Here is a 14,554-nt window from a genome sequence, read left to right as displayed (position 1 = left end):
ATACTATGGATAGCCCCCGGCCCTATCTTATATGAAGAACCGGTGCAGAACCGGTGTGGCTCTTGGCTTCCAGGCACAACAGCCACAGCACAGCATGGCAACGTCTCACCTGGCACGTCAAATAGGTTCTGGGGTGCTTGGGGGCGCAGCGGAAGAGACGGTAGCAGCGGAAAAGGAGGAGTCAGTCGAGGAGGAGAGGGAGGATGGAGTAGGAGGAGGAGAAGAAGAGGCAGGCCTGCATGCAATCCGTGGCGGTAACACCAAATCTACAGGGGTGCCATGGGTTGCATGCTTGATGACCTGCAGAAGATTAATCCAGTTGGCAGTGAAAGTTATGTACCTTCCCTGCCCGTGTTTGCTAGACAACGTGTCTGTAGTCAGATGTGTGTTGGCACCGACACTGTGTGCCAGAGATACATTTACTTGCCGCTGAACGTAGCCATGCAGCTCTGGGATGCCCTTATGGGAGAAATATTTCCTTCCGGTGACCTTCCATTGCCGTGTTCCAATGGCCACAAATTTTCTAAAGGCCTCCGAGTCCACCAGTTTATATGGCAGTAGTTGACAGGCTAGCAGTTATGACAAGCCAGCGGTCAGGCGTTGGGCAAGAGGATTATCCGGCGTCATCATCTTTTTTCGCTTGAACATTTGGGGCAAGGAAGTCTGTCTTTTGCCAGATGAACGCGACGACAGCATGGTGGAAGGTGGAGTGGAGGACAACTGGGAGGAGAGAGGAGAAGAAGAATAGGCAGGATGGGGAGCGCCGGGAGTGTGGCTTTGTGGGTTCTGACGGTGTTGCTTCCACTGGGATCGGTGATGGGAGGCCAGGTGCCTTCTTAAGGCGGTCATCCCTAGGTGAGTGTTGGGCTTACCGTGACTTATGCGTTGACAACACAGGCTGCAGATGGCAACACTATTGTCAGCAGCGGACACGTTAAAAAAAGCCCACACTGCGTAGCCATGTGCTGGCATCCTGGGAGTGCTAGATGTGACCGTGCATGGTGGATGACTTGTTCCAGATACATTAGCAGTCTGCTTTTTGCCTCCTGTGCACTGTAAGTTCTGCCTGCTTCTCATCCTTCTCCTCCCTATCTGCTGCTCCGTCTCTCCCTCTGAACTCCCCTCTTCCTCTCGTGTGGGCACCCACGTGACGTCCATCGACACATCATCATCGGATTCATCACCTTCACCACCACTGACATTAGAGATCTCAGAGTAAGCAGCAACAGCAGGGACCACCCTCCTTGGGCTGACCTGGGTAATGTCGTCAGACCGCTGGGTGGTGACCGTTGATACCTCCTCTTCCTGATCCGATGCCAATAATGGCTGCACATCGTTAAGGTCTTGTAATGTATGGGAAAATAATTCCTCTGACTCGAGCGGAGGGGATATGGTGGTGGTGGAGGTGGTGTCTTTCGGGGTGCACACAGCAAAGAGTGAAGAGGGTGCAGATAGAGAGGATGAGGAGGGTGCAAAAGCGGAAGGCTGAGTGAGCCACTCAACCAAGTCTGCTGCGTCCTTTGACGTAATCACACGCAACTTCTGCAACTTCCCACTTAGGCTCCGGCCTGGTGCACCTGCCCGACCCCTAACACCCCTGCAGAATGGCCTGCCTCTTCCACTGCCTGTCATTTTCAAAATGACCCCGTGACAAAAGTCCCTATAGAAGAGTAGTATTTATTGAAGAAGGTATATCACACCCCTGTTTTGGGGGGAAACAGGTAAATCACACCAGTAGAAATAATTTCTTTCAATAGTGTTTGTCACTCTGTGTAGATGCGGTAATGCAGAAAAACCGCAGACAAATGCTGCACTACCTAAATGCACTATATAGAAAGTATATTATTGGTATATAACACCCCTGCTTCAATCAGTTTTATGGGGGGGGGGGGGGAAACTGGTAAATCACACCAGTAGAAATTATTGGTTCCAATAGTTTTTGTCACTCTGTGTAGCTGCGGTAAAGCAGCAAAACCGCAAACAAATACTGCATTACCTAAATGCACTATATAGAAAGTATATTATTGATATATAACACCCCTGCTTCAATCAGGTTTTTGGGGGGTAACTGATAAATCCCACCAGTAGAAATTATTGGTTCCAATAGTGTTTGTCACTCCGTGTAGCTGCGGTAACGCAGCAAAAACGCAAACAAATGCTGCACTACCTAAATGCACTATATAGAAAGTAAATTATTGGTATATAACACCCCTGCTTTACTCAGTTTTTTTTGGGGGGGTGAGGGCAATTACCCCTGCGTCTATGATTATGGGTTCTGAATTCAAATAGCGTATGTGCACAGAAAAGGCTGATACAAACACACAATGGTTGTAATCAGTAATCTACTTTATTGTAAATTAGCAGACAATCTTATACCATGATTATTGGAAGATGCCCAACAGCCGTGAGTCACATAAAACCACAAAGACAAAAGACATGAAACATCTTTATCAGAAAAGAGGATGTGAACTTAGAGCAGCAGAAACTGGCATTTATAAAAATAGAACAGGAAGGAGGGGAAGGTTGTCAGCTGATTCCCCCCCTGCGTGCCTGCAAAAAGCTGACACTTGTCTAACATTTTATTAACCTCTAATTGAACTCTGGCTCAGATAGATATAGGATATACAAGATGGAGTTCTATCTCTCACAATTCCCCCATTTTGAGAAATCTGTGAACTGTTACCGCCCAAAGGTACTTCAGAACAAGCAAACCCTATTCTGCCTTAAGGATTCCCTTCAGGGGGAACAGTTCCACAGATACTCTCAATAATCTCAATATTGTTTCCCCTTCTTACAAACTTTATTAATAAACATATCCATGTCGGAATGGGGTATTACAAAGGTTGCAGGAGTAAGCCGGGCGATTGTATATAATCCAGTGACATTTCTGAGCAACCACTTGTATGCCTTATGCCCACAGACCAGGAATATATCTTCTGGGAATGCAACCACCATACTATTAAACAACTGAGTTATCAATTTGGCCAGTAGGACACCTTCTGCCAGTTTTGGTCCCTTCTCCTGACCCTCTGAGGAGTTAGAGGTTATTCCAGCAATTAAATCAACTGAAGTACAGTTGTTGCAGGCCAGATTCTTACCCTTTACAGGATCTATACCAACACACAGCACCAGGCTGTTTGAATTAGAGTTATTGCAGCCAAATTTGTCATGAGGGCTAAAACAATAACAGTGTGTCCAACTTGGAAAGCATGACACATTGCACCACATGTTCTCGTTCCAGGGGGTAGAGCTATAATCAACTGGTGGCCCTGATCTGTTTACCATGAGCCATGGGGGCTCAGCCCATCCTGCAACGGGTAAGGGTACCTCCCTGTTTTTAGTTTGGACTTAACCTGCCTCATTCCTGTGAAAAAGATAGTAGAGTTGGCCAGTTCAGTCAATTCAGAAAAACTGAGGGGCATGGTAAAATTGGGCATTTTGGCTGAACTCACAGGACTGAGTACAGATCCAACTTCATTCATTCCTTCAAACAGCACCTGATGGTGCCGTATCAAAGCATTGTCCCATTCATCATTCAGTGGACGAAACACTGCTGACAAGCTCAGGGTCAGAGCCACTGTCAGCAGAAGGACCTTCATCCTGAGGTTCCAAGACTTTCTTGCAGTGATAGGCATGTATCCAGTTGGATTTTCCTTCAACCTTTACAGCGGTGTGGGTGGTCAAGAGTACTTGAAAGGGACCATCGAATCTTGGAACTAGTCCTTTTCTTACATGCCTTTTTATCACCACCCAGTCTCCGGGCTGCAAGTTGTGAGTTCCTTCTACTGAGTCAGGATCTGCAAGTGAAGCAAACACCTATTTATGCATGTATTCCAGACTTTTTGTGAGGGCCCGTATGTAACTGGTCAGACTGTCATTATTCATCTGAAGCTGCTGGAAAAAGTACAACCCTAACCTGGGGACACTTCTAAACAGGATCTCAAATGGGGACAACCCTGTCCTCTTGTTTGGGGTAGTCCTTATTGAATATAGAGCCAGAGGCAAGCACTCAGTCCAGGGCCTCTGCATCTCCCGCATGGCCTTTTATCCGTTCAAGCGCTCAACTCGGAAAGCTTGGATCACTCCTAATGCTTGCATAACTTCCCTCATCACTTCAACTGCGAAATGAGAACCTCTATCTGACTCAATAAGTTCAGGAACACCATACCTGCATATCAGTTCACTGACCAGTTTCTTTGCCGTATTCTTGGCATTTGCTTTGGCTATTGGGAAGGCTTCCGGCCAACCTGAAAAGAGATAAACATACACGAAAACTAATTCATACACTTCTACCTTTGGTAGTTGTATATAGTCTATCTGCAGTCTCTGAAATGGGTAAAGTGGCCTGGGGGTGTGCTTGCTTGGAGTCTTCACCACTTGACCGGGGTTATTCAGTGCACAAAGAAAACCCAGAAGCAATCCTGAGGGGCCTCCTGAGCCATAACTGGTTACAGAGAGCGTGGTAGACAAATTTTGACCTTGTTTTTCCATACTCCTCGGTCATATGGCCTTCTCTTCAAGTGGGGCCTATTCAAACAACTTAATTAAAATGTATTTAAACATATCCACAGGCTTTAAGGCTCTTACCGGGGTGGCATCAGTATTTATTGGCTGGAGCACAGCGTGTTTGGCCGCCTTGTCAGCTCTGTTATTGCCTCTACCGTGGTACACCTTGTGTGAGCCTTTACCTTTACAAAAGCAACTTCTTCTGGCAACAGTAAAGAGTTCATCAGTTCAAGCACAGAGCCGTTTTTAATGGGCTGACCTGCAGATGTTAGAAAGTCACTAGCCCGCCATATGGGTCCATAGTCATGTGCAATACCAAAACCATACCTTGAATCTGTATAGTTGTTCACCCTCTTCCCCTCAGCCAATTTACACTCCTCAGTGAGTGCTTTCAGCTCTGCCTCCTGTGCAGACATGTGCGAAGGAAGTGGTTCAGTAATGTGTGACCACTGTGGAAATGGCCATCCTCTCCCATATTCCTGCTTCCATTTACAAAACACTCAAAATCAGGGTTATCAAGAGGTTTTTCAGGAGAAAATCCAGAAGTTTCTTGTTTCATCAACTGTATACAATCATGAGGAGCATTTTCAGCTAAATCAGACAAAAGGCTACCTGTGCTACCCTCCCCCATTTCTGAATCTGTAATTGGTAACAAAGTAGCAGGATTCAGAGTAGTACATCTTTTGAAAGAAATGAGGAGTGCACATTGGAGTCTGAGTTGTCTAGCCATAGAAATATGTTTTAATTGCACCTATGTGAGAATGGCTTGGCCTGTATGTCATGAAGTGTTTGCACAACTGTATGTTTCCATTCCCCCCGCACTTCCTGAAACTTAAACTGATTGCTAAAGAGGAAATTGTGGGGAAGGGGGTGCGTGTGGGTGCTATCTATACACAGAAACTGCCATGTCTTCACAGCTGCTCATTAATTTCATTGCCTGCACTGCTGCGACTGCCCTGACACAGGAGGGGGCGCCGCGGGCAACAGAGTCTAACCTGGCTGACTGTGACACTGAATTTTAGAACAGAACAAGGTAAATTCCTCATCATATTTTGGAATATTCAGGGCTGGGGCTGAGGTTATGCACAGCTTCATTGCATGAAAATTATTCACTGCCTCTTCTGTCAGGTGAAATGGGTCAGATAACTGACAATCACACAGAGGCTGCAAAAACATGGAGGCATGTCTAATCCAGTATGACACCAGTCCCAAAAACACCCTTAGGCTTTGTGCTCCTTTGGGCACTTGAATCCTTTCAACAGCCTCCCTTCTATCTGGGGTTTTCAAAATTGTCACCTTGTTAACTTCTCTAGGAACATGAACCATCCTGTAACTGACAGGCAGTCCCTTAACTGGGTTTCTTCTTTAGTAACAATTGGGTAACAACCGTATTGTCTTTTATCTTTAGTTTAACTGGCTCAGATTCACGGACAAAAACAGTTTCTCCTATAAATCCCACAGCCGGTACATAACAAGGGGTTAACTTATAAGGCTGCAAGAAACTCTTTCCTACTCTCTCTCTCTCACTATTTGTCTGGCAGTTTTCCTCTTCTGCTCCCCGGACATATTTGGTATGATCCCCATAGTCTGTCTCAGTCCAATACCAGGAATTGGGTCTGGCTCACAAGGCACTTTAACACCCCAAATCCTAAATTACATAATTTTCCGGCCGGGCTTCCCCTAGGTCCTCCTCCCTGGAATCATAATCCTTCTGGTACACCTAGTTAAAACGTACCCTAGGTCCTCCTCCCTCAGACAGTCATTCTGGTTCACCTAGTCAGGACTTACGCACAGACCACCTTGGGGACCCACCAGGTATATAATAACCTCAACACGGGGTGTCCCTTACAAGTACCCAGCTCTTCATCTCCATATGTTCTCTATGTCAGCAAACAGAGTTCCTACGGGTTCTGCAGCAGTAATTCTTGCATGTACATTTAACCCAAACACCCCTCACTCCGTGAGAGGAATGCCAGTAACAATCGAACTTGATGAGTCACAACTTCAAAGATTTAGTACGGGAATTTCCTCTGCTACATTGCACAGTTTTTTCTTCTTCTGATTGGAAACACAATCAACAAGTATACACAATAAAGATAAACTTTTCAACTTCTTGTTTACCCACTTGAACATTAACAAGACTAAAACAAGCGGCACTGCCCCTCTTTAACAACAAGCAGGGCTCACCTCACTTTTCCCCGGCTTCCACGGTTGGTCTGCCTGTCGGACTACCCCATCTGCCCCCCCGTCTGCCAATTTCTCCAGACTCTCACAGGCAGAAATCCCTTGTAGTCTCCGCCAGTACCGTCCCTGCGCTCAAAGCGCAACCTCCTGCCAGGGGAATTTTCTTGCCCTGATTAATTGCTACCTGGGAGGCGCCTGACACACAACACAAACCACAGAAAACACAGAGAAGAATATCCACAATAGAGTAAACGTTTCCTTCTCAGTCTGGTTCTAAAGACCCGAACTACTCGCTGGCGAACAGTTCCCGGCGAACATCGCTTGTTTGCGTTCGCCGCGGCGGGCGAACATATGTGATGTTCGGTCCGCCCCCTATACGTCATCATTGAGCAAACTTTGACCCTGTACCTCGCAGTCAGCAAACACATTCCAGCCAATCAGCATACCCTCCCTCCCAGACCCTCCCACCTCCTAAAAAAAAAGCAAGGATGGCAGTTCTCTTAGATTCATTCTGAAGCTGCAGTGTTAGTTAGAGCAGGGAGAGTGCTGCTGCTGCTGCTGCTGCTGAATTAATAGGGAAATCGTTAGCTAGGCCAGTGTTCTGTGTCCACTCCAGTCCTCAAAGACTCATCTGCTGTAAGGACAGTGTCCTGACAGCACCCCAAAAAGCCCTTTTTAGGGCTAGTACATCAGTCTGCTTTTACTTTATTTTTTCTATATATATATTGCAGTTGCCTGCCCGTGTGTGAGAGGCCACAGGCCCACAGACTGTACTGTGTGCACACCACTCATATAGGGTGACAAAGCACCTTGCTGTTAAAAAATTCATTTAATTTTTCCTCTGTAATATAATTGCAGTTGCCTGCCAGTGAGTGTCAGGCCCACAGACTGTACTGTGCTCACTGCCCACCACTCATATAGTATGGCACAGCACCTTGCAGATAAAAAAAATCATTTAATTTGTCCTCTGAAATATAATTGCAGTTGCCTGCTAGTGAGTGTCAGGCCCACAGACTGTACTGTGCCCACTGCCCACCACTCACATAGGGTGGCACAGCACCTTGCTGTAAAAAAAGTCATTTAATTTTTCCTCTGTAATATACTTGCAGTTACCTGCCAGTGAGTGTCAGGCCCACAGACTGTACTGTGCCCACTGCCCACCACTCATATAGGGTGGCACAGCACCTTGCAGTTAAAAAATTCATTTAATTTTTCCTCTGTAATATACTTGCAGTTGCCTGCCAGTGATTGTCAGGCCCACAGACTGTACTGTGCCCACTGCCCACCGCTCATATAGGGTGGCACAACACCTTGCTGTAAAAAAAGTCATTTAATTTTTCCTCTGTAATATACTTGCAGTTGCCTGCCAGTGAGTGTCAGGCCCACAGACTGTACTGTGTCCACTGCCCACCACTCATATAGGGTGGCACAGCACCTTGCTGTAAAAAAAATTCATTTAATTTTTCCTCTGTAATATACTTGCAGTTGCCTGCCAGTGTGTGTCAGGCCCACAGACTGTACTGTGCCCAATGCCCACCATTCATATAGGGTGGCACAGCACCTTGCCGTTAAAAAATGCATTTAATTTTTCCTCTGTAATATACTTGCAGTTGCCTGCCAGTGAGTGTCAGGCCCACAGAATGTACTGTGCCCACTGCCCACCACTCATATAGGGTGGCACAGCACCTTGCTGTTAAAAAGTTCATTTAATTTTTCCTCTGTAATATACTTGCAGTTGCCTGCCAGTGAGTGTCAGGCCCACAGACTGTACTGTGCCCACTGCCCACTACTCATATAGGGTGGCACAGTACCTTGCACGCATAGTACCACTAATCTAAAAAAAAAAAACAGGCAGAGGCATGCCACCCCGCAGGGGCCGCTGTGGTCGTGGTGCTGTGATTTCCTAGAATAATGCCCAGTGTTCAGAGGCCACGTACCCTGAAGTCGAAAAATTCGGAAGACATAGTTGACTGGATTACACAGGACTCCCAATCTTCTACAGCTTCCGCTCGGAACCTTGACGCACCATCCTCCTCCAGCTCAGCTTCGGGCACCTCGCCAGCCCGCTGCCACCACCAACACTAGCACCACAGCCGCTTCAGGAGTTATTTACACATCAGTGGGAAGAAATGAGTGATGCGCAACCATTATTGCCAGAGGATGTAGATAACAGGGATATGTCTCAGTCAGGCAGCATTACACACATGGACGTACGGTGTGATGATGATGATCTTGTACCCGCTGCTGCTTCCTTTGCTGAGTTGTCAGATACAAGTGAAGCGGTTGATGATGACGATGTGTCCGTGGATGTCACGTGGGTGCCCGCTCGAAGATAAGAAGAACAGGGGGAAAGTTCAGATGGGGAGACAGAGAGGAGGAGAAGACGAGTTGGAAGCAGGGGGAGGTTGTCGCAAGGAGCTAGTGGCACAGTCAGACAGCATGTATCCGCACCCGGGGTCAGCCAGACAGCACGCCAATCAACGCATGCTTTTGCCACCACCAGAATGCCGTCATTGCAAAGCTCAGCAGTGTGGCATTTATTTTGTGTGTCTGCCTCTGATAACAGCGATGCCATTTGCAACCTGTGCCAAAAGAAACTGAGTCGTGGGAAGTCCAACACCCACCTAGGCACAACTGCTTTGCGAAGGCACATGATCTCACATCACAAATGCTTATGGGATCAACACATGATGAGTACAAGCAGCACACAAACTCAAAGCCACCATCCTCCTCCTGGTCCAGCATCTTCAGCCATGTCAACTACTGTGTCCTCCTTGCCCCCTCTCAACCACCCGCCACTCTGCCTCTTACCTTCAGAAGTTCCTGCTCATCTGCCCACAGTCAGGTGTCTGTCAAGGAAATGTTTGAGCGTAAGAAGCCAATGTCACAAAGTCACCCCCTTGCCTGGCGTGTGACAGCTGGCTTGTCGGAACTCTTAGCCCGCCAGCTTTTACCATACAAGCTGGTGGAGTCTGAGGCCTTCAAAAAATGTGTAGCTATTGGGACACCACAGTGGAAGGTACCCGGCCGAATTTTTTTTTCACAAAAGGCAATCCCCAACCTGTACTCTATTGTGGAAAAAGAATTCATGGCATGTCTGGCACACAGTTTTGGGGCAAGGGTCCATCTGACCACTGATACCTGGTCTGCAAAGCACGGTCAGGGCAGGTATATCATGTACACTGCGCATTGGGTAAACCTGCTGACGGCTGCCAAGCATGGAATGCGTGGCTCTGCAGAGTAGTTGGTGACACCGCCACGACTTTCAGGCAGGCCTGCTGCCACCTCCTCTACTCCTCCTACTCCATTCTCTTCGCTAACCTCCCCGGCTGAGTCCTCTTATGCTGCTGCGTCTTGCTCCACATCAACTGCACCCCCCCAGCTCCCCAGGGGCTATTCCACATCCTGGATACGACAGTGTCACACCGTCTTCGGGTTGACTTGCCTAAAAGCAGAGAGTCACACCGGACCAGCACTCCTGTCCGCCCTGAATGCACAGGTGGATCAGTGGCTGACCCCGCAACAACTGGAGATCGGCAAAGTGGTGTGTGACAACGGAAGCAATTTGTTGGCGGCATTGAATTTGGGCAAATTGACACATGTGCCGTGCATGGCACATGTGTTGAATCTGATCATACAACGCTTTGAGCATAAGTACCCAGGCTTGCCTCAAGCAGGCCAGGAAGGTGTGTGGCCATTTCAGGCGTTCCTACACGGCCATGGTGCACTTTTCCAATATTCAGCGGCGAAACAACATGCCAGTGAGGCGCTTAATTTGCGACAGCCCGACACATTGGAATTCAACACTCCTAATGTTCGACCTGCTCCAACAAGAAAAAGCCGTCAACGAGTATTTTTTGTTTGACCTGGGTCCTTTTGAGGAGGTGACAAACCAAGTAAGTCGTACCGAAGGCACCATCAGCGACATCATCCCATTTGTTTTCTTCCTGGAGTGTGCCCTGCGAAGAGTGCTGGATCAGGCCATAGATGAGCGTGAAGAGGAAGAGGAAGAGTTGTGGTCACCATCACCACCAGAAACAGCCTTATCATCATCGCTTGCTGGACCTGCGGCAACGCTTGCAGAGGAGTCTGAGGAAGAGGAGTTAGAGGAGGAATGTGGCTTTGAGGAGAAGGAAGACCAACCACAGCAGGCATCCCAGGGTGCTCGTTGTCCCCTATCTGGTACCCGTGGTGTTGTACGTGGCTGGGGGGAAGAACAGACCTTTAATGAGATCAGTGAGGACGAGGAACGGGACATGAGTAGCTCGGCATCCAACCTTGTGCAAATGGGGTCTTTCATGCTGTTGTGCCTGTTGAGGGACCCTCGTATAAAAAGGCTGAAGGAGAACGACCTGTACTGGGTGGCCACGCTACTAGACCCCCGGTATAAGCAGAAAGTGGCTGAAATATTACCGAATTACCGGAAGTCGGAAAGGATGCAGCAGTTCCAAAACAAGTTAAAAAGTATGCTTTACACAGCGTATAAGGGTGATGTCACAGCACAACTGGAATCTAACAGGGGAAGAGGTGAAAGTAATCCTCCTCCGACCACGCCGGCAAGGGCAGGACGCTTTACAAACGTGTTGTTGATGCAGAGCTTTTTAAGTCCTACGCATCGCCACAGCCCTTCGGGGTCCACCCTCAGAGAACGACTCGACCGACAGGTAGCAGACTACCTCGCCTTAACTGCAGATATTGACACTCTGAGGAGCGATGAACCCCTTGACTACTGGGTGTGCAGGCTTGACCTGTGGCCTCAGCTATCCCAATTTGCGATAGAACTTCTGGCCTGCCCCGCTTCAAGTGTCCTGTCAGAAAGGACCTTTAGCGCAGCAGGAGGTATTGTCACTGAGAAGAGAAGTCGCCTAGGTCAAAAAAGTCTAGATTATAGTCTTTATTAAGATGAAGGAGGCATGGATCCCAAAGGGACTGACAGTGGGGGATGCATTTGACTAAAAAAGGCCTGATGAGATGCCTTGGGCTAACAATGGTCCACACGCTGCTGTATTTAATCTCTGCAAGCAGGATGACTTGCGTGACTTCTCCGCCACCAACTAGGGTTCAAGCTGCAATGTTTTAGTGCACTTTACATGTGTCAATTCCCCTTTGTGATCGTTACCTTGTTGTGTTGAAGGGGCTTGCATATCACAATGAAGCGATCACCTCTATGAGTGTGTTGGTAATGTTGGCACACCCCAGATGATAAGGTCGTTGCTTCATTGTGAACAGACCAAAAGCGATCGGCTGGATACATTTTCATAGAAAAAACTGTAATTTTCTTTGTGATCATCTGAAGCGGGCGTAACCCTTTTACTACCTGATCGTTACAACATCATACCTGATCGTATACACACGCTGAATGTTTTAAAGCACGTTATTCCAAACAATTTAGGAATGTTAGGTGATTTATGCCCTTTATGGATTAAAACCCGACTCTGCGTCAACTACATAATTTTCCATGGGAGTTTTGCCATGGACCCCCCTCCGGCATGCCACAGTCCAGGTGTTAGTCCCCTTGAAACAACTTTTCCATCACTATTGTGGCCAGAAAGAGTCCCTGTGGGTTTTAAAATTCGCCTGCCTATTGAAGTCTATGGCGGTTCGCCCGGTTCGCCCGGTTCGCCCGTTCGCGAACATTTGCGGAAATTCACATTCGCCGTTCGCGAATGGAAAATGTTATGTTCGCGACATCTCTAAATGTCAACTCCAGCTACAACTCACAATATGATCATCGTCCAGCAGACAGACAGCCGTGATGTATCAAAACAAAGCAACTAGAGGCAGGCAAGATTGCTTACCTTCTCATGGGGTCCTCCTCAAGTGCCTTTTGTAACGTCCTGGAGGTCATTTATGTCAGCTACCGATGCCTCATTCTCTCTCAAACACCCAGTTTCAACCTCACAAACTACTTTTATACATATGTCAAAAACTCCTTTACATCCATGATCCCTAATCCAACCACCATAAGTTTGTTTGAACTTTTCCTACACTTCCACTAGAGTCTTTGCTGTATTGTAACCCTCTGGGACACTAAGATTATTAGTCATATCTGTCAGTCGTCCACAAGTTTTGTCATTCAACACCAAAGAATACAATTTCCCGACGTCAGTTTCTCCTAGTCCTTACCTAAAGCTTCCTCACTTGTACCAGTGTACTCTAGAAGACTAAAATTATTTTTCCAGCAAATCCAACTCAGTTTTCCACAGAACTTCCCCACTATATACCTAGTGTATTCTGCACTGGGCCTCAGCTTATTTAACTCCTCAGGGGGTTCCAGGGCTCCTGATTTCCCTTTTCTGTGTTCTTAGTTATTTTCCGCAAAACATACCGGACAACAGATATCTATATCAGCAATCCCAGTTTACTGTCTCAAAAGTCATATTCAAAAGTCTTACCCAATAATCATAGGAATATAATCTCTTTAGAGTTCTTTACCAAAAACAGTCTGGACTGTGAATCAGCTTTTTAGACTCCAACTCCACACCGATTTGGACAGACAGGAGATGAGGCACAGATTTTAGCAAGATAAAGTCTCTTACCTTGCAGTCCTGCTTTAAGTGGATCTGTACATCCTCTGACCGTCTGACCATGGTTATCGGGGTGTCAAGGGAGAGCCGATTAGTCCAGCCCCACATTCGGGGCCAAGTTTTGTGAGGGCAATTACCTCAGCATCTATGATTGTGTGTTCCGAATTCCAATAGCGTATGTGCACAGAGAAGGCTGATACAAACACACAATGGTTGCAATCAGTAATCTACTTTATTGTAAATTAGCAGACAATCTTATACCATGATTATTGGTAGACGCCTAACAGTCGTGTGTCATATAAAACCACAAAGACAGAAGACATGAAACATCTTTATCAGAAAAGAGGATGTGAACTTAGAGCAGCAGATGCTAGCATTTAAAAAATAGAGCAGGAAGGAGGGAGGGGGGGGGGTTATCAGCTGATTCCCCCCCTGCGTGCCTGCAAAAATCTGACACTGGTCTAACATTTTATTAACCTCTAATTGAACTCTGGTTCAGATAGATATAGGATATACAAGATGGAGTTCTATCTCTCACAGGGGGCAACTGGTTAATCACTCCAGTAGAACTTATTTCTTCCAATAGCGTTTGTCACTCTGTGTAGATGCGGTAATGCAGCAAAACCACAAACAAATGCTGCACTACCTAAATGCACTATATAGAAAGTATATTATTGGTATATAACACCCCTGTCTCAATCAGTTTTTTTGAGGAGCAACTGGTAAATCACACCAGTAGAAATTTTTTGTTCCAATAGCGTTTGGCACTCTGTGTAGCTGCAGTATCGCAGCAGAACCGCACACAACTACTGCACAATACAATTGCACTATAATATACTTTCTATGTAAGAAAGTATATTATAAGTATATTATACCCCTCAGTAAGTCACACCTATCGATAGCACACTTATACGAGTCCTTAAGGGGGTTCTGTCACCCCCCAACCCCCAATTTTCAGTTTTTGACTTATTATATTTGTTGATGTAAGCAGATTCCATATATGCCCCTCTTACCTCGGGCAGTGCAGTAATTACAGTAAAAAACGTACTTTTATTATATGTAAATTTCTTCACTACCAGCAAGTTGGGCGGACTTGCTGGTAGCCGCCGCATCCTCTGTTTGAAAAAACGCCCCCTTCTCCACTTGATTGACAGGGCCAGCGAGCGCTCTCCTTCTCTCGCTGGCCCTGCCTGCAGCCTCAAATCCCGCGCCTGCGCCGTACCGGTCGTCATTCGGTGCAGGCGCTCTGAGAGAAGGACGGCCGCTCCTTCCTCAGTGCGCCTTCACCGATGACGTCAGCCCTACAGCCAGGCGCAGGATTTGAGGCTGCAGGCAGG

At 47.0% G+C, this 14,554-nt stretch overlaps 1 long non-coding RNA gene across 1 annotated transcript; it reads right to left on the bottom strand.

Moving 5' to 3' along the window:
- Window positions 1-3,690: 3,690 nt before the first annotated feature.
- LOC120991704 lies at window positions 3,691-4,885 on the bottom strand. Its single transcript, XR_005776770.1, has 3 exons — window positions 4,834-4,885; window positions 4,189-4,247; window positions 3,691-3,797 (listed from the first exon to the last, which is right to left on the bottom strand). It is a non-coding gene; the product is annotated as an uncharacterized LOC120991704 (long non-coding RNA).
- Between the last annotated feature and the right edge of the window lie 9,669 nt (window positions 4,886-14,554).

Source organism: Bufo bufo, chromosome 2 (assembly GCF_905171765.1).
Source record: "Bufo bufo chromosome 2, aBufBuf1.1, whole genome shotgun sequence".
Taxonomy (NCBI): Eukaryota; Metazoa; Chordata; class Amphibia; order Anura; family Bufonidae; genus Bufo; species Bufo bufo.
Note: the sequence above shows the minus strand (reverse complement) of the source record. Positions and strands in the feature narration are given on the sequence as shown.